The sequence below is a fragment of the Lates calcarifer genome, linkage group LG12 (assembly GCF_001640805.2).
Source record: "Lates calcarifer isolate ASB-BC8 linkage group LG12, TLL_Latcal_v3, whole genome shotgun sequence".
Lineage (NCBI taxonomy): Eukaryota > Metazoa > Chordata > Actinopteri > Centropomidae > Lates > Lates calcarifer.
In genome coordinates, this window is record NC_066844.1 from 13,509,661 (window position 1) to 13,532,472 (window position 22,812).

General features: G+C 39.6%; 1 protein-coding gene across 9 annotated transcripts in view; it reads left to right on the forward strand.

The window, feature by feature from the left end:
- Positions 1-1,661: 1,661 nt before the first annotated feature.
- foxp1b (forkhead box P1b) overlaps positions 1,662-22,812 on the forward strand; it is a 150,336-nt gene continuing 129,185 nt past the window's right edge. For 2 of the 9 annotated variants that reach the window (XM_051074695.1, XM_051074691.1), the window contains exons 1-3: positions 1,968-2,150; positions 6,190-6,268; positions 19,950-20,011. The gene's annotated coding sequence lies outside the window, so the exon portion shown is untranslated. Of the gene's footprint in view, positions 1,918-1,961; positions 2,151-6,189; positions 6,269-19,949; positions 20,012-22,812 lie in introns of those variants that run through there. The other 7 variants (XM_051074688.1, XM_051074693.1, XM_051074689.1 and 4 more) reach the window with 6 other exon arrangements.

The window sequence follows — 22,812 nt, forward strand, 5'->3', positions numbered from 1 at the left end:
GTGAAATGTTCCCCTCCGAAACTTTTAGAAGGTTTTTAAACCTTAGGTATGTAAAAGAGTTTTATTTTTATATTCACGGTCTGAAGGTAACGGGAAATATTACATTGTGTTTTCTTGTTTGGCTTTATTTTGTGTCACTGTCACATTAATTAAAACATACAAAAGGATAAAGAAATTTCTCTCTCTTAGCTTACTGTGACAGTGTACTGCTGGTGTGTTGAGTTCCCTGCAGAGGAGAACTTTGTTTGATGCTGAGGGATTTTGATTTCTGACAGTGACTCTGAAAATGAAGATGTGCCTGAAGCTTGGTAAAGATTATACTTCTGTGTGTTTAGATGCAGAATTGGAGCTGCACTGCTAGCATGGAGGACAGAATGCATGAAGTGCAAACATGTTGTAATGACCACAACACAGTGACTGTAATTTGTGATTACGGTAATAATTTGTATTTGGTGCCTGTCATTGAGAAATTACAGTGGCTCATGAATAAACATAAAATGTAATAAGTTATGCTGATTGACAGCAAATCATTTTGAACCTATTAATAGTTTTTAAAATGTCTTTTAGGGGTCTGTTATTGGCAATATTATTTCAAGAAGTTAACAGACATTAGTGTTTTAATTGTAGTCTGTGATACGTATGTAAAGTCTCTGTGTTTGGCAAAACACCCACACACTATAGGGTTAATTTATTACATGAATAAAACTGGTTTAAAATAGTATAGTGCCACAAAAGACTGAAAATATAAAGTAAAATGACCAGAAATTCACTGTGATGAAGTAGTCAAACTGTGGAAACATTATCATTTGTTTTGAGACTATGCATGGTCAGAGGGTGGCGCTCTCTACTAAGAAACAGCCTTTCCTAAAACAGTCCACTAGCAGCATTCCTCCCAGATGCAGCCATGATAAATGTAATGTTGTCCTTAGTGAAATGATCTGTGCTTTTCAGATCTTGATCAAGGACAGAAAACAAGATAAAATATTTTCCCTTAAGCCTAAATTAATGTTGCTTTACAGTGAGTGGTAACTGGACTGTTGAACTGTCTTCCTCCTCTGGGGCAAGTGACAGAAATTTTAGTTACTGTCATAATGTTTTTTCACTTTTTGTGACCATCATGTTGAGGGAAACCTGTTGAGGGGTCCGCACAACTTTTCAGCTGCAAAAAAATATGCAAAGCAGAGGTTCTTAATGACTTTGCTGAAATTTAGACACAGCTGTGTCCCCTTCAAAATATTATGAAGGGCTGGCCCACAGGTCAGAAAATAGAACCACACAAAACTGAAAGAAACTGCTTTCTTGTTATCTACACTGTCATTTTCAGAACCGTAATATCAGCCCCTTTAACTTAACTAACTCCTCACAACTGAGATTAAAACATCTTTGATGGTTATGTCAAAGCATTTCATCTCTTTGCAGCGAGGCTTTGGAACAGTTATGATGAACCTCAGATCAAAAAAAAAAAAAAAAAAAAAAAAAGACAGGAGAATTTTCTGAAATAATAGAAGTTCATTCTGCCTCAGTTGTAATTAGTCAGCTTAGACATTTTAGCTTTTCTGACAGCCCCCTCTCTCCTGTCACACTTTCAGCTAAAACTAATGCATATCATTACATTTCCCCATAGAAAGGACCCACTAAGTGCTACTGAATTGTATTTGTGACTATGATGTTTCTATGAGGGATCTGCAATGCAATGAACGTTGTTTATAGAGGCAGGTGGATATGACGTCACGGCCTTTGGATTGATCAAAACAACAACATCCAAATCCGCGATTCTTCCTTTTTTTTCTCCTTCTTTTCTCGGCGTGTTAAAATCTAATAACAACATTAAGAAAGGAGCTCGTGCCTTTCCTTACGAGGCAGGCTGGGAGGCAGCGAGTGTGAAACTCCATATTTTGCTCTTTTTCGACGCCCTCGGTAAGATTATCTCTTTCTCCTTGCATGTAGTTAAGTTTGTTAGTTAGTCCCCCCACCTCCCCTAACACCGAGGCGGGCGGAGTAATAGGCTATATTGTTGGTGTTTATGGTGTGATTTGTTGTCGCCCGCGTTCTCGGTACACAAGCTCGCGTGCACGGGTTCGTTATCTCATACTAGCGAATCGGTACCTCCGCGTGCGCCTGTTAGCTGCTGTAAAGCGTTTTCCATTCTGGTAAGTTTCACTATTATCATAATGTTAACATTAGCTTTGTTGTATCGTATCTAGATACCTGCTGCTGTTGTTGCTGCTGCCGCACTCAAATACACACAGAGAGACAGAGTTTCTCTTCTGGTTTTGGTGCTGTTTTCTGTAATTGTTTCAAATAGCGAAATAAACAAATAAACAAACACCTGTATTGTTGTCAAGTACGGTGGCTGCTAGCGATGTTTAATGTCGCTATAACGAACGCTTGTTACCGGAGTCCAACCACGAGTTTAGTATCCATTACTTTTTTGGAAAGTTCGGTTTCTAACTTAGTTGAGGCTACTCATGAGACCCCGGGGGGAAATGCACCTTTGGGGAAAAAGCATTTTCACCATTAACGCTAGTTGGTTAAGTGCTAATCAGCGATAGTCATTGACAGTCCGTAAATACGACGTTACCTGTTGACGATAACGGCATAAAAGTTTTTAACTTTACATGGTGAAAGGGAAGTTTGAGTGCCGTGATTTCTTTTGGAGTAAGACCAGGGAAGGAGCTTTTCCCCACGTGTTAGCTGTCCTCCAAACTCCGAGAGACCGAAGGAAGGCACTACAACTGCCCAAACTGTTCTTATTTTAAGTGTAATGTCGGTTTAGCTAACAGGTAGAGCTACTTTTATTTGGCTGTCCGTCTTTTGCGTTATTGAAGTTTTCTGTTGTTTTGGTGTGGCTTGTCCGTTTAGCGATAAGGCTGCACACAATACATTTAAAGCGGATATTCACCTCCTAGTTAACTTCTCATTAACACAAAGGATTTAGTAAATTAATTTTTAATTATAGCTGTGACAACGTTAAGTTACACCCCGATATTAGAAGTTTTTTAACATTATGTTTCCTTTAACTGCATTTTTGGCTTGCTTAAAGTTTGAACTCAGTGGTTTTATTGAGTCAGATTCAGATATGGTGTGGGTTACAGTTGGAGATTTTCTTAACTGTAAATAGGCTGAAGATGCAGAGCTCTTTATTATCACTTGTGAAAAATAGAGTTTAAGTTATTTTTATATGAACAATCATCTTTTGCTAGTATAGTGTGCAGGTGGAGTAGTAGTAGTTTCTTTTATGTTATCCTAATACAGTTCAAATGAAAGTTTGCTAAATAGACATATTTTTAAAATACTTAAGATCTGTTCCATGTTTTAATTAGCATTTTAAAGCAGGTGTAATACAGAAAAATGGGCACCAGTAATCAACATTATAATACATTTTACTGTGCAGTTTTTATATGTGTATTATAAACAATTGTCTCATGTACTTAATCCACACTGATGTATTATTAATTATTATTAAGACAGACAGAATTAGTATGTTTACCAATTATATATATATATATATAACAAAATATGTACATGTATTGAGATTGAGTAGCATACATATAAGAATGTAATATTACCCTAATATTTTATACAGTAAGTCGGCAGCTGGCAACAGCAGGACTAAAACCATCTGAAAATTTACAAAAGGGAAACTGCAGCTTTAACAACTATTGCTGGCAGTGCTCCCTCCTTCTTGGTCTTTGGATTAGTCATTGTCTGAGGGGAAAAAAAACACTTTTTTGTAGGAGAAGTAAAGTAAACAGCCTCCAACAAGCGAACCTTGACAACCCAGATTAAGGAAAACATTGGAGATCAAACAGTGCTGCTGCTGGGCTGTTGTCATGAGCTGCCTGAGAGAGAGAGCTGCAGACTATTTGAACAGGCACTGGGGTTTGTGTGCTCACTTATGCAGAAATGGACCTTCGCAAACGCTGACCCAGGTTTTAAAACACAGGATGAACTTTCTTTGCAACTTTTCCAGGCCTTGCTGTTTGACACGGCTGTTACATACAGACGTTCAGCCCGCATCTGATTCTGATGGGAACAGGCTAACACCGTCCCCCGCGTCTGCCTCTAGAAACAAGAATGACTGTAGTTTCTCTGCCCCATGCTACAGCTGAATAAATTGAGTTGGCAGGGAGGAAAGTAAAAAAGCTTGCAATTTGAGGAAGAGCAGCTGTATTCATTGTAGTGACGCAAGATGCTTTACGCACCAATCTGTGATTTTGTATTATTTGGAAAGCCCTTGTTTCTAGTTTGGCCTCTTCAGGCTCGGGCTAAGGCTCTTCTTTGTAGAGAGTTGAGGTTCAACTGGTAAGAAAGTAATCAGTCACTCATGCATTCAGTGTGAGGACTCCCATCCCTGAGTGGAGCGGCCCTCTCTTTCATCTGACGGCTCAGTATTTGTGAACACACATTGAAATACCCTGTGCTGGGTACGGAGGGGCTGTAAACTGACTGTGCACCCTTGCTTGCAGCTGAATGATAAGGAGAGTTATTTTCAGTCCAGTGTGGGAATAAGGTTCTGCGTTTGCAGTTTTTTTTTTCCTTTCAGATTTATTTGCCGGCTTCACCCCTCATTTGATTTCAGATACAAGACGCCCTCAAACCAGTTGCTTGAAACATTTTTTTTTGCACAAAGCAAGACAAGTGACAGATGAATAAAGGGAATTTTCTGGTAAATGAATTTGTCATGTGATTTTTGCATGTTTGATTCATACGACACAAAAGGGAGGAGAGTACTGGCAATATGAATATGAGGGCAGCGCTGCTCATTAGTGCTGTATTACACGAATGGAAGTGATAACAAAGGAAAGCAGAACAATATTACCAGGGTAAAGGTTAGTGTGTCCCGGCCCCTGTGGTGTGCCCAGGCAGACGGCTCTCAGTGCCAGGGAAGGCGATTGGTCAGAGAGTGGACAGCTTCAGGTGAGCTCTGTGCAGCTCCTCAGTCTCTACAGAGACTGCAAAACGCTCAGGACGGCCATTAACTCGTGCAGTCATTAATTACTGTCTTCTACTGTCATCTGTCCTTAATAAAGGGAGCGATGCTGACAAAAAAATGTCATCCGTCTGCATGGGAAGAGAAGGAGCATGCAATTACAATCAATTAGCTTGAGTTACAAAATGAATTTACTTCTGGTGTTGTGTTTCAGGAATACACCACAGCACTAGAATATAAATTGTCCATTTTTGGAAAAAGTATCTGCTCTTTCTGTCAAGTTGGTGTATTTAATAATTATCGGTGTGCTGATTTTACAATAAAGCAGTTTTAATTTACTATATAATTTGTCCTGTTTTACATGCAGTTACACATGCACTATTTTGCTTAATCTCTTAACATTGATTATATACGCAAATCGGACTGTTCTACCTTGTGTTTGAATCTTGGTAAAATGTGTTTTTGTAAATACTCATCCGATACTTGAGAGCACAGCAGAGTGCTGATGGACTTTTCTCAAACAAGATAAAGAAAGACTTGGAATAAAAAGATAAAAAATTTAATGGAGCTGGCGTTGCACTGTAGTGTGATCTGCAATGAGATTTGATACCTTTAGTAGAGAGGATAGTGAGACTGAAACCTATTCAGTATTAACAAGATGTATACATTTAATTTGACAATTCTTTTGGGTTCAGACATTGACATAATTAAATAAACAAAACTTAGTCAGTTTAGAAAATCATTAGATAATTGATGAGATGAATTGTAACTAAGTGCAAGTTTTTCTTTTTTTTTCTTCTTTTTTTTTTTAATCTGTCCAAATGGTTAGGATTATGTACAAGCTAATCACAATATTTTTATTCATATGATTCCCTTTTCTCTTTTTGAGTGAGGGCAAGAGCCTCTTAGTATGCAACAACTTAACATCAGAGTTTCTTTAATAGCACAACAGTTTTGGGAATGATGCAGGTAAGCTACAAACATTTTCATCCAGACTTTAGGGGCTCAACCATATGCTACAAGCTGTGTTCAACTGCCAGGCAAAACCTCAGCACCTGTTTCTATCAGCTGTCCAGTCTGCGTGTCAGTCTGCGTTTGTTTATGATGTGGCTCCAATGGCCTGACGCATGACATGTCTTTTGTTTTTAGGAAATTTTCTATCAAATACGCACTGATGAATATCTACACTGAGAGGGTTTTGTCATTACCAGGACATAACCTGAGATACTCACGTGTTGCTTTGTTTGTCATTCCAGGGCAACATGGAAAGGAAGTGAAGTCGGCTGCTTTGGGAACAATCTAAAGCCACTAGTGAAAGTTGGTTACGTCAGAACTGTAAGTCACTCCTCTCTTTGTTTGAACTTCCACTGTATTTTCAAAGGTTAATGTTCAAATAACGGTTTATCATTTGCAGCCTGGAACTACAAAAAGATATCTCTTGCTTCATTTGTTAAAACTTCATGCAGGATGAAGTGATGTAGACACTGATAATATTTTTTTTTTTGTTCAACATGGTGAGTGAGCAATTTCGCTTACTGGCAATTTTGAAAAAGCCAGACAAAGACAAAATAATAATATGGTGACTGTTCCTGGAGAAGCTAATGTTGGAATTAGGCTGTTCCTGAGCTCTTGTGGCGATAAGCAGATTAAAAAGGTGGCATGTTCCACTTATGTAGGATGTGATATTTAGTTGAAACGGACAGTTTGACTCAAAAAGTGCTGTTTGGGAAGGTTTAACTCATCTTTTTTTGTGTATTTTGATGACAGGTTGTGTGGTTTGATTAGTCAAACAAGTGGTTAGATCTGTGATATATTTTGTCGTTGTACATATAGTTTTAGTTTCTAGTGGTGGTTCTTTTCCTGTTCAGCTGTGGTGGCTGATCATGTTATCTATCAAGTTCTTCTGTTTAAATGCCAAACCAATCACTGCAATGCTGCTGGAAATTTGTGAAAATCTTTGCTTACACCAGCGGTTTTAGATCTCAAGACCTATCCAGAACTAGATGCTTTGAGCTTCAAAATAAAAGCTTTCATAATCTGGCTATGAATTAAATCATTACTATGCTTTCTCAGTGCAAGAATTAGAGTATCATAACTTACATTTACTAATATGAAAATGTCACAGGCTACTACTTAAACCCTGTTAAGTGTAGTAGACAGTATAATGTGAAATAAGGTTGCCGGAGCAGATCTTTAAGGGCCTCATCCTTGACTTCTTGGCTGTGTTTTGAGTCGGCAGCCCCAGCCTAATAAGAAACATAACATGGCAGAGCCTGCTCTTCCATCATCATTGCTGGGTGGAAAGTTGGTGTGCTTTGATCATGTCTTTTGGGCGCATCACTCCAGCTTAGCCTGCTGCTCGCTATGTGATAAGCCATCAGAGTACTCAGATCTGAGCCGGCAGCTCCGTGGGCTTGAGGAAAGACAGGAGAGTAATGGAGATGAGGAGAGAGCAGCAATGCAAATTTTGTTGACAGACTGTTACTGCAGCTGTTCTCTTTGCCTTTGAATTCAACAATGTTACTGTCCCTTTTCATTCATCTGTGAAGAAAAGGCCATGTTTCATTTCGTTTTTAAGTCCTTTCTTGGTGGAACAGCACTGTTTCCTTGTTGTACGTTTTGCCCTGTTGGCAATTAAAACCCCTTTAATTAGAGGTGCATATTAATTGCCTCAAAAACACATGTGATTTAATTATTTTACAAACCACTATGTTCAGATGTACTCTTGCTCTACCTGATACAAGTTCACTTTGAAGCCGAGTGCTTGGTTTTCGCACTTAGTTTCCTCTCTCTGTACATAAAAACATCATTTTGAACCCCCCTTTATGAAAGGGTGCTCCTAATTGACAGGTTGTTGCTTATTTATTTGATATATATTTACCAGCTGGGTGGTAATTGGGAAGCAGTAATTACCCAAGATGCAATGCAGCGCTTTGGCAGAGGTGCTACCACGCTGATGAGTCTGGAGTGCAGATGAAAGTATGCAGGTTACTATTATCATCCTAGCTGGCTGTTTAAACACTTGACAGCGGAGAGCAGAGATGGCTAATTGGGCCTGTGTCACTTATGCAGTCTCATTGTTTACTGTGATGATATACAGGATGAGATCAAACACATACTTTTATCTTTATGCTTTTTTTGGGTAGAATTGTTACTAGTATACCTGAGCTGTTAATAGCAACATTAAAAGGCCAGTGGAAGTACGGGCCTCGTGGATTCGGAGTCCTTCCTGATGATGTAGTTCCTTTACTGATAATGGCCTTGTTAACTGAGATTCATTACCTCTTCAGTCAGAGTCCCCTGGATATTGAGGGAGAGTGTTCTCAAACTACTGGGTTTGCCACGGTGAAGTCACACTGATGTGGTTTTGTGAGCTATTCATGGAAGGTGGTGACGGTATCTTCCCTGACTCCTGATGATTCAGTTGACCTGAGACTGGGGCGATGGTGGGTGGTATTTGACTTTGTTTGCAACTCAATTCCACTTTCACACCAACTCTCGCTTTCTCTCTCTTTCTCACACACACTTTCTCTCATTCCCCAGTTCACTCCCTCAAACGTACAGAGATGCACACCTTGTTTGTGTGCAGGCTGCTGTTGTTTGATAGCCCGCTCTCCCAGTAGATCCTCAGACGTTGTTGTTGTTTGCCTGTATTGGTCGGCGTGTGTGACTTGCATTTGCCCTGGCTCCTTGGAGGGAGTTTGTTTTTGTTCTCGCTGTTGTAAACAGGGTGGGGCTCCGTTCCCAAACCACCCAGTTTGGAGATGGTTATTTTCACAGGAGTTATTTTTTTGTTTATCATTTCGGTCAATAGATTAGCCTTGGATGGAATTATGTGTTCAAGCAGACAGTGTGGCTAACCATTTGCTGCATGTGCTGACTAGAGAAACACTTTGTCACTGTTGTTTTTGTGATTAAAGAAGCACTCTGATATGGTTTTGTTTTTTCTAACTTTGTCAGGGCTGAGTGATAATTCAGTGGCATTATTCATGCTTTTCCTTGTGATTACACTGTGCCAGAATTCTCACTAATTTTCCTTCGGAGTTCTCATTTTTAAACAAGTTAAATTTTGCCAAAATGTGTCACACCGTGTAATCTTGTAAAACACTGTAAAACAATTTACCTCATTCACAGTTGTTATGTTAACTTATAACAAATTATTTTCAATACTGTTTTCAAATATTATGACATATTAGTAACAATATAGGGCTTCATTTATTCTTTTTCATCGCAATATTTATTTTGTTCAGGTAGGTGTAGAGGGAGATTTTGGACATTGTGGTATAAAATTGCCCTTTTCATTTATAACTAACTGTAACTGATACATGTTCAGTTAAGTCTTCATTCAGGTTATGGCATAATGTTCTGACTAACATTGCTCAAGAGTGTTTTTGTTAGAGGAAAAGAATGAGGTTGTGTTGAGATGTTGTATCAGAAGCAATTTCAATATTAAGATTTCAGTTAAATGCCAAAAGGGTTATAATGAATTCAAGTCCCTGCCCAGTTTCCAAACATCATTTTTGTTTATTATAGCCAACTGGCTGAACACATCCCTGGCTAGGAATAGCTATGGCCAGGGATAGTCCTTCTCCAGCCCACTAGTTTGCTATGAGCACGCACTAGTTAAGTCATGCAAGAGAATGCCAAGGCTGATGACAAGACTGCTATAACTTCAACTTTTTGAAATTATATTTGTATTTCTATAGGTTTCCAGCCTGTGCAGTATTTTTTGGGCTTGTGTTTATGAAGTAAGTTTCGTTGAGATCCACACCAAGATCCTTGTCAGGTGTGTGGCTTTCACAGGGTGGCTCAGCATCAGGCGCTGCGGATGTGTGTAAAGTCCCTTTTAGATAGGTGGTGACAGCCACAGCGGCTGCCGCTGATCCTGCAAAGGTCTCGCCAGAATCATACAGCAGCAAGCGCAGCGGTCTGCTGCGTGACGTACGCTAAGCAGTGAGGTTGAAATGGTCAACAGCAGAAGACTTGGAAAATCTGTGTTCTGTTATGTGAGTGGGAAATGTATCCCCCTGCCGTGCCACTACCGCAAAATTGCTGTCAGGAACTCACTGCAGTGAGTAGAGGAGTGGGAAGTGACTGCATATGCTATGTTCATACAGCCAGCTAAACACAATTGTCACTCCTCACATGAGTTAAAAAAATTGTTTGTTATTTTGCAAGAATGTCAGTATGATCATGTAAGATTAAGTGTTTGGTTAATTTGTGAAGTATGTACAACAGCAAACCACACTAGATTTTGTGTCAACGTGGGAGCTAGGAGCAAGATATCACAAGACTTGCTGTATGTTTCTTAACCTGATCATATACACATTTCATTTCATGACTTACTCTCACTAGCAAATGCAGCTGTCAATCCCAGACACTTGCTGTTTGAGTGTAGCAATTTGCTCAGACATATTAATCAAATTGAAAATGTTTTAAAATTCACAAATTCACCCCAAATGCAGTTTGAATTATCATAGCAGGCGCTTTAGCAGCATTTTGTGTAACAACAAAGTACTGGTGGCAGCATGTGCTTTACGTCCTGACAGTAAACATGCACACACACACACACACACACACACCCCAGTAGTCAGGTGACATAACAGCAGCCAGTAACAGCAGGCACATAGCTTGTGTGTAAAAGGTGACGTGTCAAAGACAAAATGAGTGTTTACAGTGGTGAGGAAAAGAGAACGTCAAAAAGTTGATGTTGTAATATAGGACAAACCCAGTGTAGTTCAGTGATGAGCTTTTGTAGAAGAGCACAAACACAGACGTAAGCTCTTGAATATCTGTTTCATAAACCAGCATTTGTGCTTAATCTGAATGGGTTATGGCTGACTTAGCTTCACGACCCTGACTCTGTTCGGCTTTCTTATGAATGGGCGAACGCACGTTTATATTAGGGATGGAAATTTTGTTTAATGTTTTTGTGGCTTACAAGACATTTATGTAAGTGACTATACCTGTCTAAAAAAAGATCAAGATAAAGACAGAGCACAAGGGAAAGAGTGTATGAGTGGGTGAGCAAGAGGGAGAAACTAAACTGGAACTGAAACTTTATTGAGCACTTATTTTGTTCCAGTTACTAGTGTAAAAAGCATGAGAAAAAGTGTAATTCTGCACTTTAGCAGTGATGTGATTAGAATGCGCCTCTATGAACAGTGACGACGACCTGGCACACCAGAGGTTAACCCATGTCAGCAGTGGCTTTTTTGAGGGATTGCATTTAAAAGGAACCCAAATTTGTCTTACATTTATTATTATTATAATTATATATATTATATTATTATTTTTCATTCTAGCTATTTTTTATTTTATTCTATTTTTTTTAACACAAATGATACCATCATCTTTAACTGATTGACATTATTCACAATGTTTTTCTGCATTATGGTCTATGAGTACAAAGTTAGAGTGATGCTGACAAGTGACATCAAAGTGCCTTTTGCATCACGCACATCATCACTTTCCTCCCAGCTCGCTTTTGTTAAACATTTACTATTTACCGTTTACAGCCTTTTGTTGGAAATTTACTACACCTGTTGTAAATGCTATAAATTCAGTGCGGTTTAGGCAATCAGCTGTCCTGAGTTATTGGATATTTTTCTAAAAGCTTTTTCATGTTGTGTGTATGGAGTGTATGATGTACAAGCTTTTAATGTGTTGACCAATCAATTCCTCACACTGAAAACAACTCGCAGTGAGAAATGAGTAAATCAATCTTTTCATATCCTACTACAGAGAGGAGTCGGGCCAGGCTTTTGAGTGCATTTCTGTGTACTTTATACACAATTGTATGCAGTGATTGAAGGGCTAATTCAAAGAATTTTAATCACTCCGCCCAACCCTCTTGCAGTGTCATCTTTTTTCAAATGCCTCATAAAATGAATAGATGAGCAGTCTCTTTTTAGAGCATAATGGCTGCATTAGAATAGGAGATGGATAGTAGATGAAAACTCTGTATCCTTCATGCACTCTTTCTCTCTCTCTCCCTCAGTCACTCTGATCTCTTCTATCAATAGCGGTGCTGTGTAAAAGACCTTGCAGGGCACAGTGAAGTGTTGAGTTGAACCTCACATAGACAGAGGAATGGGAAAAGCAGAGGTGAGAACAGTTTGAGCTGTAAATTGGTGCAGGATTGACTGTTTCAGAACCAGCTTAGCTAATGTATGATTTCATGCTGCGGAACCAATAATAGATTTGTTTTGTTTGTGTTTCTCCACCTTCATTGATTGCAATGCCACACCCTCCTACTAGATTCACAGTGACAGCTCTTTTTCCACCAAGTGAGATCATGCTATTGGAGGCTGTGTGTTGTTCTCATCAGGGCCAACCACATAGTGCCAGTCAATATGTAAACAATGGTGGAGACAGTTTCTCATTGCCTAACTGACATTTCTCATTGCTTGGCTGATGATTCATCTGAGAAATGTCATCTCGCGACGTGTTTTCAGGGTGTACTGTACTTAAGGTAGTTTCAATAATTCACTCTGTGATCTTTGTCCACCACATTCACTGCCATACTGTATATAGTACTGGAGGCTGTCCAAGGCCATTCACTTCTTGTTTGGACTCTGATCCACAAATAAGCAACATATTCCTGATCATGTGATCAGACTTGGAAAAACAAGTTCTTGTCTAAACAGACAATAGTGTTGCTGACAGACATTACCTGTGTTTTGTCAGCAACAGGTAGATCTAAAAGTTCATATGTATGGAGGCAATCACTTCAGTGATAATCATAATTTTGATTTACCGTAAGCTGTCCTGTCACAATTGGTTTTGCATTGCCAAAGGACACACATTTAGTCAGTCCCTTGTACATAGGAAGTGTCTCTGCTCATGCCCAAAATAACTTTGAATAGCTAAGGATAATAGTTTGTTTTTTCATGTGGTCAGGTGCTTTCTGAGGAAGGTGCCATCTATTACTAACCCCCTTGAATTGCAGTGTAGCTCTGAACAGTACTCAATCGTGGAGAACAGCAACTGTACTGATCTTGGATTGACAACAGTAACAACAACAGTAACGACTGTATAAATTTGTCATTCACCAGAGATTCTTTCATACTATTATTCCAAGCTTACTACTTTTTCTGAGTGTCATAGCCCATTGTTATTCATAGTTAAGTGTTCAACAGTTTCACGATAGATTTTCCATAAAAACTTATCTGTATCACTCACTCCTAATTCTGCTCCAAACAATTGTTGCTTCAATAAATAGCTTAATATGCTAACTCTGATGTGCGGGGGCTTTGAGAAGGCAATACCATGTCGCAGACAAAAGGTATTTGTGCTATTTGTACGTTTTGTTGTCGCTAGCCAATGTTTGCAATAACAACTGTTTACTTACCAGTCTAGAATAAACGTTGTGGGTTCAATATCAAACATATCATATAACATATTATAACAAACGTATCCTTTGCTCACCAAGAGCTGTGTCTTGCAACAGCAATGTTTTGCTTGAAGATCTATAACTTCTACTAAAGTTAGCATGCTAATCACGTAGCCCCACCTTCGCCACTTTCCGGTAACGAGTCACTGTACCAGACTACCCTGAAGAAGTAGCACTGCTCAGAGATCGTGTTTTATGTCTTCTGTTTTAAATGAAATGATGGCTGAAGCTCTTGTCAAGCGGTCATGTTCAGTAGTAGAGAAAAAAATAAATAGCCCCCTTTAAGCCACAGTATATTGCAGAGAAACAATTTTCTCAGTTATTTTGAGTACTTCTGTAAGTATTCACAGACGGACATCTTAAGATAACCTAACAATACATAAATAACATATAATTTGACTGCTTATAAGTGAAAGCCAAACTATTCTAGTGAGAGTCACCATGTTGAGAATACACAATATACATTCCATAAACATACAAACAGTGATGCTGTCTGTATAGAAAACCAACTGTGGGGCTTTTCGTTAGTTTAGCATTCTCTAGAAAGTCTCCTATTAACTGGCAATATAATGAGATTAAAGCATGTTATCCACATTCTATGTAGTTTCTTTCCTGTAAAATAAGAGAATTTAATTTAATATTCATCCCATTCTAACTTCAAGATAAGTAAAGGTTGTAGGTGTCTTTTCCCTTTAATGCTGCTTAAGATAGTATAAGATTTGGTTAGTGGAAACTACCCATTTTCTTACAAAGACACCTGGCAGTGAGGTTACGGGAGGCAAAGATTTTCTTTGCTTTCATGTTCTGGGAGCGAAACCTTAGATATTTTTCTGCTCTCTTCACTTGTGCTAATGTAAATGATTTGCATGGAGTTTGTCCCCGCTGATTAAGGCTGTTTGGACTGTTCTTCTTTGGAACCATGCCAATTGAATTTTCTGCCTTCTAACACGCTTGGAGAGTGGGGAATATGGTTCTCATTGGGCCTGAGGCTTGATCTCCTTCTTGCCTCCCCCCAATCCTCTCACATCACTCTGACAATTAGTGAGCTCGACCATCCCCAAATGACACACGTAATTAAAGAGTTGGCATTATAATTACAATGTGTTTATTGTCTGTTTATGGGTTCTGTGCAGTGCATAACGCGCTTGGAGATTTCTTTGGTGTAAATGGATTGAGGGCTGTTAATATACTTGGTGGTAAATGCGATTTCATGTGGTTAACATCTCGATACCTCCTTTATCAGCCCTTTGACAGTCGCTCTGTTTGTCGCGCATACAACTCAAATTGGCCGACAGCAGAACCTGGCACCCGAAAAAACCAAATTATTTAGTCATGGGCTTTTAACGGGCACAACGGTAAATGCATGTTAAGTAAATGATGCAATTTATTCCCTTCTCCTCATTGCCAGGCTGGCTGCCACGGGACTTCTGCCAGCTTTAAATAAGTGGTACCCAGATGGTATTCACATGATGCCCACTTGGTTACAAAACGGTCCTGGGGAATAAAGCTGACTGCCACAACAACCAATGGGTCAGCCGGTGTGCCTGTTGCTTTTGCACTCTGCGTGTTCAAATGGGTTAATGTTGTATCACTTTGCTGAATTCTTTGGGAAGGTTGTATCTCAGGGGTCCTAAATGAATTGGAAAAGACCCACGTTAATGAGGAGGGCGGGATAGAGAGACAGGGGAGAGATATTCTCTACAGGAGCCTGTTTTTTTTTCTTTGCTAATGTTGGGCTTCTTGCTTCCTTAAAAGAGAGAGAGAGAAGGACGCAAGTGATGAGCAGTGCCTCCTTTTCTCTCCATGCATTTTTGCAGCCTCCCTCCTGCTCTGCAGCTGTGCTGTCTCTTGGAGAAGTGGTGAACTGTGTCATCTCCAGCCACTAACAACCAACAGCTGCAGCACCAGCCACCGCTGCAGATCGAGGGACAATGTGGAACTGATTTTCTAACGCAGAGAAATAAATAAACAAAGACCCAGAAAAAAAAGACACAATACCACAAACAACACACAGCTTATGCAAATGCAGGAGAAATGTGTTCGCGAATCGATAAGCCTTATTTGTGTATGAAGAGACTATAGGACAAGAGTGACCATTTTACACAGAGATGCACATTACTAAGTTTGCTATTTTATCTGCAGTAGCTACCCCCAAACATCTGTTTAGTTTTTTCCCTCCTCTACAGAATATGTTAAACCAACACATTATGATGAAACACACAAACTGTTTGTTGTTGAGTTGTGACATGAAACAACTCAGAGGTGACACCAGATGTTCGAGGCAAAGTTTTTAGTCATGTGGTGGGAGAGAGGTCAAACTGTCAGTAGGTTAAAGGTTGAACAGCGCAAAAACAAAACAAAAAAAAACTGCAGTGCCCACATGGTTAATTAGGGATGAGGGATTTATCAGGGAACGTTACATTCATGTCACTGTGATAAGTTCTTTCTCTGTGAGTCTAGTTTTGCTGCTTTTGTTTTGAATGTGATCGCAAAACATGAGAATTCTGTCAAAGTCTATTGCAAGACAGTACTATTTATTTTCTGAGATATCAATTTTTTCCATGAATGAAAAATGAAATCTCAGCAGCTCTTTCCATTGTTTAGCTTTTTCTCCCAGTCACCTTGTAATTGTTTCTGTGTCATAAGCAGCTATTAGTATTGCTAGAAAATGGTAATGCTTTGAGAGACTCATCTCTTCCAGAGAATGGCTCTCTATCACACTCTCACATTCTTTTAAAAGGGAAAAGGAAGATGAATTTTGCCCATAAAGGCTGTATCACAAGGGCTTTTTATCCTAAATGGCTCTGGGGATTGTTATCTGTGGGAAGTGTGTCCTGCCTCCGTCGTGTTCAATCAAGTGTCCACTTAGCTGTGACTGGGAGTAATTGTTCCCAAGTGGGCCACACACTGACCTGTTAATGTCTGCGTTGACCCTCTAACCTTGTCAGCACGTCTTGGGAAGGAGTTTAAATCATGTGGATCTCCTCCCTGTCTTTACGCTACCGGGTCAAGTGGGCGTCGGCCCCTGAAAGACCACTCTCTTGTAATTGTCCCCAGCAGCATGGGTCAGCTAGGGGTGTTCCCAAAGACCAGCTCTTATTAGATGAGGTACTGGGAGTGGTGTGACTTAATGGGTCATGCCATTGATCCGATACAGCACCAATGTCCCCCCTGAACAGTCACAGTCTCTGCAATACCTGGTCACTGGCTTGACTCTGGTTGAGTGCGTGTGAGGTGGGCTACACTGGAGATCCATCTCTCTCTGTTTTTATGGATGTGGGGTGTTTTGTGAATATAATTTCTTGTTTATGAACTGTATGACTTATTGTGCCCTTCGCTTTTTTCCCCCCACTTTCAGTTTTACTTCATTTTGATGAATTTGAATACATTACACAAGTTCCTTTTTGTCATTCATGTTGTAATAGAACGTGACAACACAACACAGACTTAAGGCATTGTGTACGTGCCCCATGCAATGAAGGGCCACTTACATTTAGATATGATAGAGATGAGTGCAAAAAGGGGCACAAAGCATGTTTAACTCTCTTTTGTTGGCACTTCCAGATTTAGCTTTAGTGCCCATCTCCCATGAAACAGCCTTGGCAACACCAAGTGATAGAATGAGATGATAAGAGAGAATAATGGTGCTGCAGAAACATATTTATGAATCAGGATTGCAATGTAAAAATGAATAAACTTGTCATTCAACAGCATATACTCGTAGCTTGTGAATGCACTCCAAGAACACATGAAAGTGGGTTAGGTGTTGAAAGTAAAAAGTTAATAGTCTGCATCACAAAGTACTGAAGAATTTTTTCAGTTATATAGATAGACGTCCAACAGCCTTACTGATACAGAGCCATTGGATCTGATGTGACTAACAGTCAGGGAGTGTAAATTCATTGGGGGGGTAAAGTTTTAAAAGCAGTAAACAACAGTGACAGTATGCAGCAAACATTTTGCACTGTGTTTTATTCAGCAGCTGACCTGTGTTGATGTTTCAACCAAAAATCAACATCTGGCACCTGCTGGGTGCTAATTTCTGACCCTGCTCATACTCCTCAATGAGGACAGACAGCTTCAAATACCTGTCTAGATTGCCTAGAAACTCACAAATGAGTAGCAATTAACACACATGCTACAAAGTGGCTCAAAGTGGAGTTTCTTCAGAAACTGACATAGTTTGTAATTTGAGTGAAAAGGGGGGGATTACAACCACATGTTTCCAGAGTAGGAGTGATCTGAGTGTTGAGCAGCTGGCATGCAAAAAGGCCACAAAGTGAGAATGCTTTACTGCTGGAGGTGAATATTTTGAACTTTATGTTAGCGTCTTAGCACATTGAAGTGTTTGGTTGTTTAGTCTTTTTTATGGACAGATTGCGCTATAAAACGTAACCACTTTTTCATTAGTTGTCATTAATTTGCAGTAAAGACCCCAAATCAGGGCTACCTCTTAAGTGTATGCACTGCAGTGCTATTTTAACATCCCTTTTGTGAGACTGCACATAAATCCCATCTCTTCTGAATCTTCTCATGAAGTAGTTTGTAAAGCTTGAGTAAGTTGTATGTTTGGAGACATGGCAGCAAGCCTGGCTGAAGACACAGAGTGCCCTCTGTCGCTGATCCCAGAATCAGGGGACCCTTAAAAGCGAGCTCCTTTTGAGGGGTATGGAGATACAATAGTACAGCCTTGAATTGATGGGGGGGGGGTGGCTGTCTTGTGGGATCAACATATTTTTGGGAGTAATGACAGGCATGCAACCGAGTAATCAGAAGGGTCTTATCTGGGGCCGATGGTAGGCCCAGGAATGTGGACAGGCTGTGGAAACAACGGCTGCACTAATGGGGTTAGTTGAATTCCACACTGGTGAATTATGAGGAGTTGGGACGTTGGTGCTGTGGTGCGGTGTGGTTTGTTGTGTCTGGTTGGAGCGCTACACCGCTACACACAGAAACAGAGTTATAGATTTGGTTTTTGACACATTTTCTCATAGAGCAGGCCAATTAACTGGGAGCTGAATTGCTTTGCTCTGCTGCTGGAGACACAGCCACATTAAACAGCACACACACACACACACACACACACACACACACACACACACATACATATATATATATATATATATATGTATATATATATATATATATATATATATATATATCATGGGGCAACAAGCCACACATGCAGCCATGACTTCTGTGACAGGGACAAAACCAGAAGCCATCCATTCTGCTGCCTCATTTGCATGATCTGAACCATATGTGGAAGTCATTAGCATCTTTCCACTTGTTTATCTGGCTACAGATGAATGCTTTTGAGCTTAACACCAGGTTTTTGAATAAACAAAATGTCCAGCTTGTTACAGACATTTTTGCAGTGGTATAAGCCATTTATCATTTATGCATGCATTTATGCAAACCCATGTAATATTCTTAATATTTGTTTTATTACTAAAGTTGAGACCACTGCAGGTCACTATTACTGTTATATATTGTTAGCATGTTTCTGATTTAGTTTTTGTAATGTGGTATCAGTAATGTATTTAATGCAACAGTGACTTTTCTCAATGAGGAACTTTAAGTAGTACAAATTGTAAGCATGATTGTCAGTAGTAGTAAGTATTTAATTGTTTTAATACAATCCAGCCGTTATACTGTTCACTCTAACTATGATTTATGGTTGCCATAATTTTAGGAATATAATTTCATATTGCAATAGAAATATAGCAAATGGTCAAAAATATGATGATATAATTGATTTCCATTCTTAGATAGCATGAACAAATGAGTCACAAACTGCCACTCATGTAAAAGGAATAGAGGTATACATTGTGTAAGGGCTTCAGATTAGTTTGTTAGGCTGTCATTATAATTGTTTTTCTACCTCAGATTTGTGAAATGTTCCACTGTTTGTCAAGTGTTTGTCTGATGTCCTGACCAAAAAGAAGAGTTTAAAACTACAGTTAAATGTTTGGTTCAACTTTCACCCAGGAGCATAAATCAGCCTCTAAACTTTAAAGAAATAATGACTCAACCTTTATCATGATAATTACAGATTTTGACTAATATAAATTCTTATCTTGATAACATTTGTGGCCATATTGCTCAGCCTTTCTTGCATATGGCCATTCAAAATGAATGCAGCATGTTTTTATGTGGGCTCTCACAGGTTAATAAAGGGCAACTTTACTGTGTTAAAGTGAGGGATGAATCATAAAGACCAGTTACTGTGATGCAAACACTTTTGCTAGTATTTTACATTGTGCGTCTGTCATAAATGCTTATCTGCATTTCAGATATAAAAGACTTGATATGCATATAGGCCAGGAGATGCCAACAGGAATCAGTGTGTCATAAAGTATCAAATACTTGTGGCTGACGACGATCACGTTTACTTTTGCCAGTTCTTATGTCATTTCTGTACATGTGGGCTAAGTGGACCAGGGTAGGGGCTTTCCCCACCTTTTCACTTCCTGTTTGTAATCGTTGTATCTTTCCCCTTCCTTCCTTCTCTCTCTCTCTCTCTCTCTCTCTCTCTCTCTGTCTCTCTCTCTCTCTCTCTCTCTCTCTCCCCCCCCCTGTTTGTGTCCTCTCTGAAACCCCCATGGTCCTGCCCTCAAGACTGTGAGCTGAATTCTGATTGGAAGAATGGAGTGCCAGTCTGTCCTGCACCAGTGATCAGGGTATGTGGCAATCCTCCCAATAACCCGTCTCTTATTTCATACAGTAATGTGTGTGCTGTTAGTCTGTGAAATGACTCCAAAACACAATAAGACTATTAGGCTTATTTGTATCAGGCCATAACTAGCTTGAAGCAGATCCCTACAGATTTACTCTGAGCTTTTCATCAGTTTTATTGCTCAGCTGCTTAGGTCAGTGAATACGTGTATGAAAGATAAAGAAAACAAATAGTACAGAGTAGTGCTGAATGTTTTTGAGAAAATGTGTAATTGGAGTTTTCTTCACCAATACTGCAGTTATTTAGTAAATAAAACTCCAGGACTGTATTTGTGTGGACCGGCTCCAGGCCGCTGAGTTGTTGCCGACATGTCAGATTTTTGCCAGTTATTTTAAAAGGACTGGGGTTGCTCTTGCCCATAGCTGTTATCCCACTTCAAAATAAGCAGGGCCAATCATGGCTACTTCACAAACTCTTAATTCTGGAGGTCCTGATTCAGAGCTTTTAACTCAATAGTTTAAAAGTGATATGATGTTCTTGTATTTTAATAGAAGATCTTGTCAGAGACTCACTATTAATCCACTATCAGTCATTTAGCTAGCTGCCAACAACAGTACCTGTCTAAGAATGATGTAATGACTAGATGTAGAGACGGATTAACCACTGTCTTTTTGAACATCACAAATAACAGAGAAGTAATGCTACTTAGCTACAGCTGCATTAATGAATGGTTTCTGGTATATATTTTCACTCCTTATAATGTTTTAAGATGACCTTGCCAATAATTGTCAATTAGTTGAGACACTATATTAACTGGCAACAATATTTTAATTTATTTATTTAGCACATGAGCAAAAATTCAGTGGTTGTAGCTTCACAAAGATGACTTTGAGTCTTGGACCATTGACTGGACAAAACATAACATTTTTAGACATGTTAGGCTCTGGGAGCTTGGACATTTTTTGAGTTAATTAATTAATTAATTGCAGCCCTAATAGGCAATAATTAAAATGGTAAATTTTACTTTTTCATGTAATGTTGATATAAAAATTATAAATACGATAATGACAATAATAATAAGTTCAATGTGTTAATACAGCTTAGTGCCCTCTGCCTGAATGTTGCACCGTCAGCTGCTTTGTGTTCATGACTCTCCTTTGTTTTTTAATATCGTTGGCATACTGTAGTCTTTTCTGTCCCTCTGCTCACCTCTGTCTGTCCTGGGAGCCCTGATTGGCTGAACACTTTCTGCACTACAGTCTGGCTGCTTGCCAGCCATGCTGCCAGTGGCTGCTGTGCCCCCTGATCAGAAGAGAATGTGACATTTGTGCAGAGGTAATGGAATCTGCGTGCAATTAAATCTCTGACTGTGAAGAGGAGTCTATCTCCTCCCCGCTCCCCCTCATCTCCTGCCATTCCCAGCAGCAGGGGGGGTCAGGTATGATGATGAAACCGTCCCAGCAGGCCCATCGCCGCGCTCTTTTTCCCAATCTCCATGTCAGGTTGTGTTTTTTAACTTTGCTGCACTAGCCCTGCCTCTATCTGGCAATTAATTACAGAAAATGTCCATTAGGAATCTCTCCAAATATTGTATAAGAATTAATATTCAGTTATAAAAATTACATTACAAGTCTGCAATGTTACCAGTGCTTTAATAAATTCTGCTGCTGGTGACAGTTGTTATTTTGTAGTGAATGTTGTTGGGTAGTTAAACATGATTTGAATTTTTATTTTTTTTTTTGTAGGGGGAGGGGTGGAGTGTAAGACAGACAGAAGGAAAGTGAGACAGAGGGCAGATTCATGCATGGATGAGAAGAGGGTCATATCTCTCTGCTCCGCTTTCTCTGCTGCCCTGCCACTACACTTAACGCCTCATTTGTGGGCTTTGTGGCCAATGGCTTGAGTCTGTGATCTGTTGCCATAAAAGGCAGCTTTTTCCTCTCTGCTGATGGGGCACTTGCTTGTGGGTTAATACCAGACCCCTCAATAGGCAGACTCGTATCTAATGGATATGTGTATCCCCATCAGGATAGCTCATCAACATAAAACTCTTTGCTGCCATTGTGCTTGGTGGAGCTGGTTGGGAAGGACAGAGCCACGCCATGCAAGCATTTCCCTTGAACTTGTGTAGGAGTTGTTCCTATCTGTGTTCCTCATCCACACTGGGTTGACAGAGATGCAGGATATCCAGATCAAGGTTTGGCTAAATCCTCCCCTGTGTTGTTCACACCCTGTCTGAACTCTTTGCGGTTTAGCCACTGGACATAATATTCATTATGAATATTGAAATGGAAATGTATGTTCCAGTTCATTTAAACAATGAAAGATTACACTTTATTTTCCACATGCTGCTGCTGAATGTCTGAACCCAGCTTTAATGTGACGATTTTTCTGTCATGTTGGACTCTTTTTTTCACATTCAGCTTCCCTGGTAATGTCTTTTGTAATGATGAATTATTAATGTCAGCGTTGGTTGAAGGGAGCGTTGTCTCAGAAAATAAAAGGGTCACTCTTTTTCTTCTTTTCTCTACAGCCAAGGGTTAATTTGAACCAACAATCAAATGAACCCCCCCCCCCCCCCCCCAATTTCCTTGCTGCACCCTGAGTTGTAATGAAAACTGCTGGGTTTTAACTTTATTGACTAACATCCTGCTAAATAAATACAATGTTATTCCTCTTGGCTTCTCTCTACTTTCCTCTGCTGCAGATGGCTTTGCAGCGTTGTGTGATACAGAGAGAAAGGCTTTGCTCGGGGAAGGAGAGAGAAAGAGGCTTACTCCATTAGTGTCATTCGAATGGTGAATT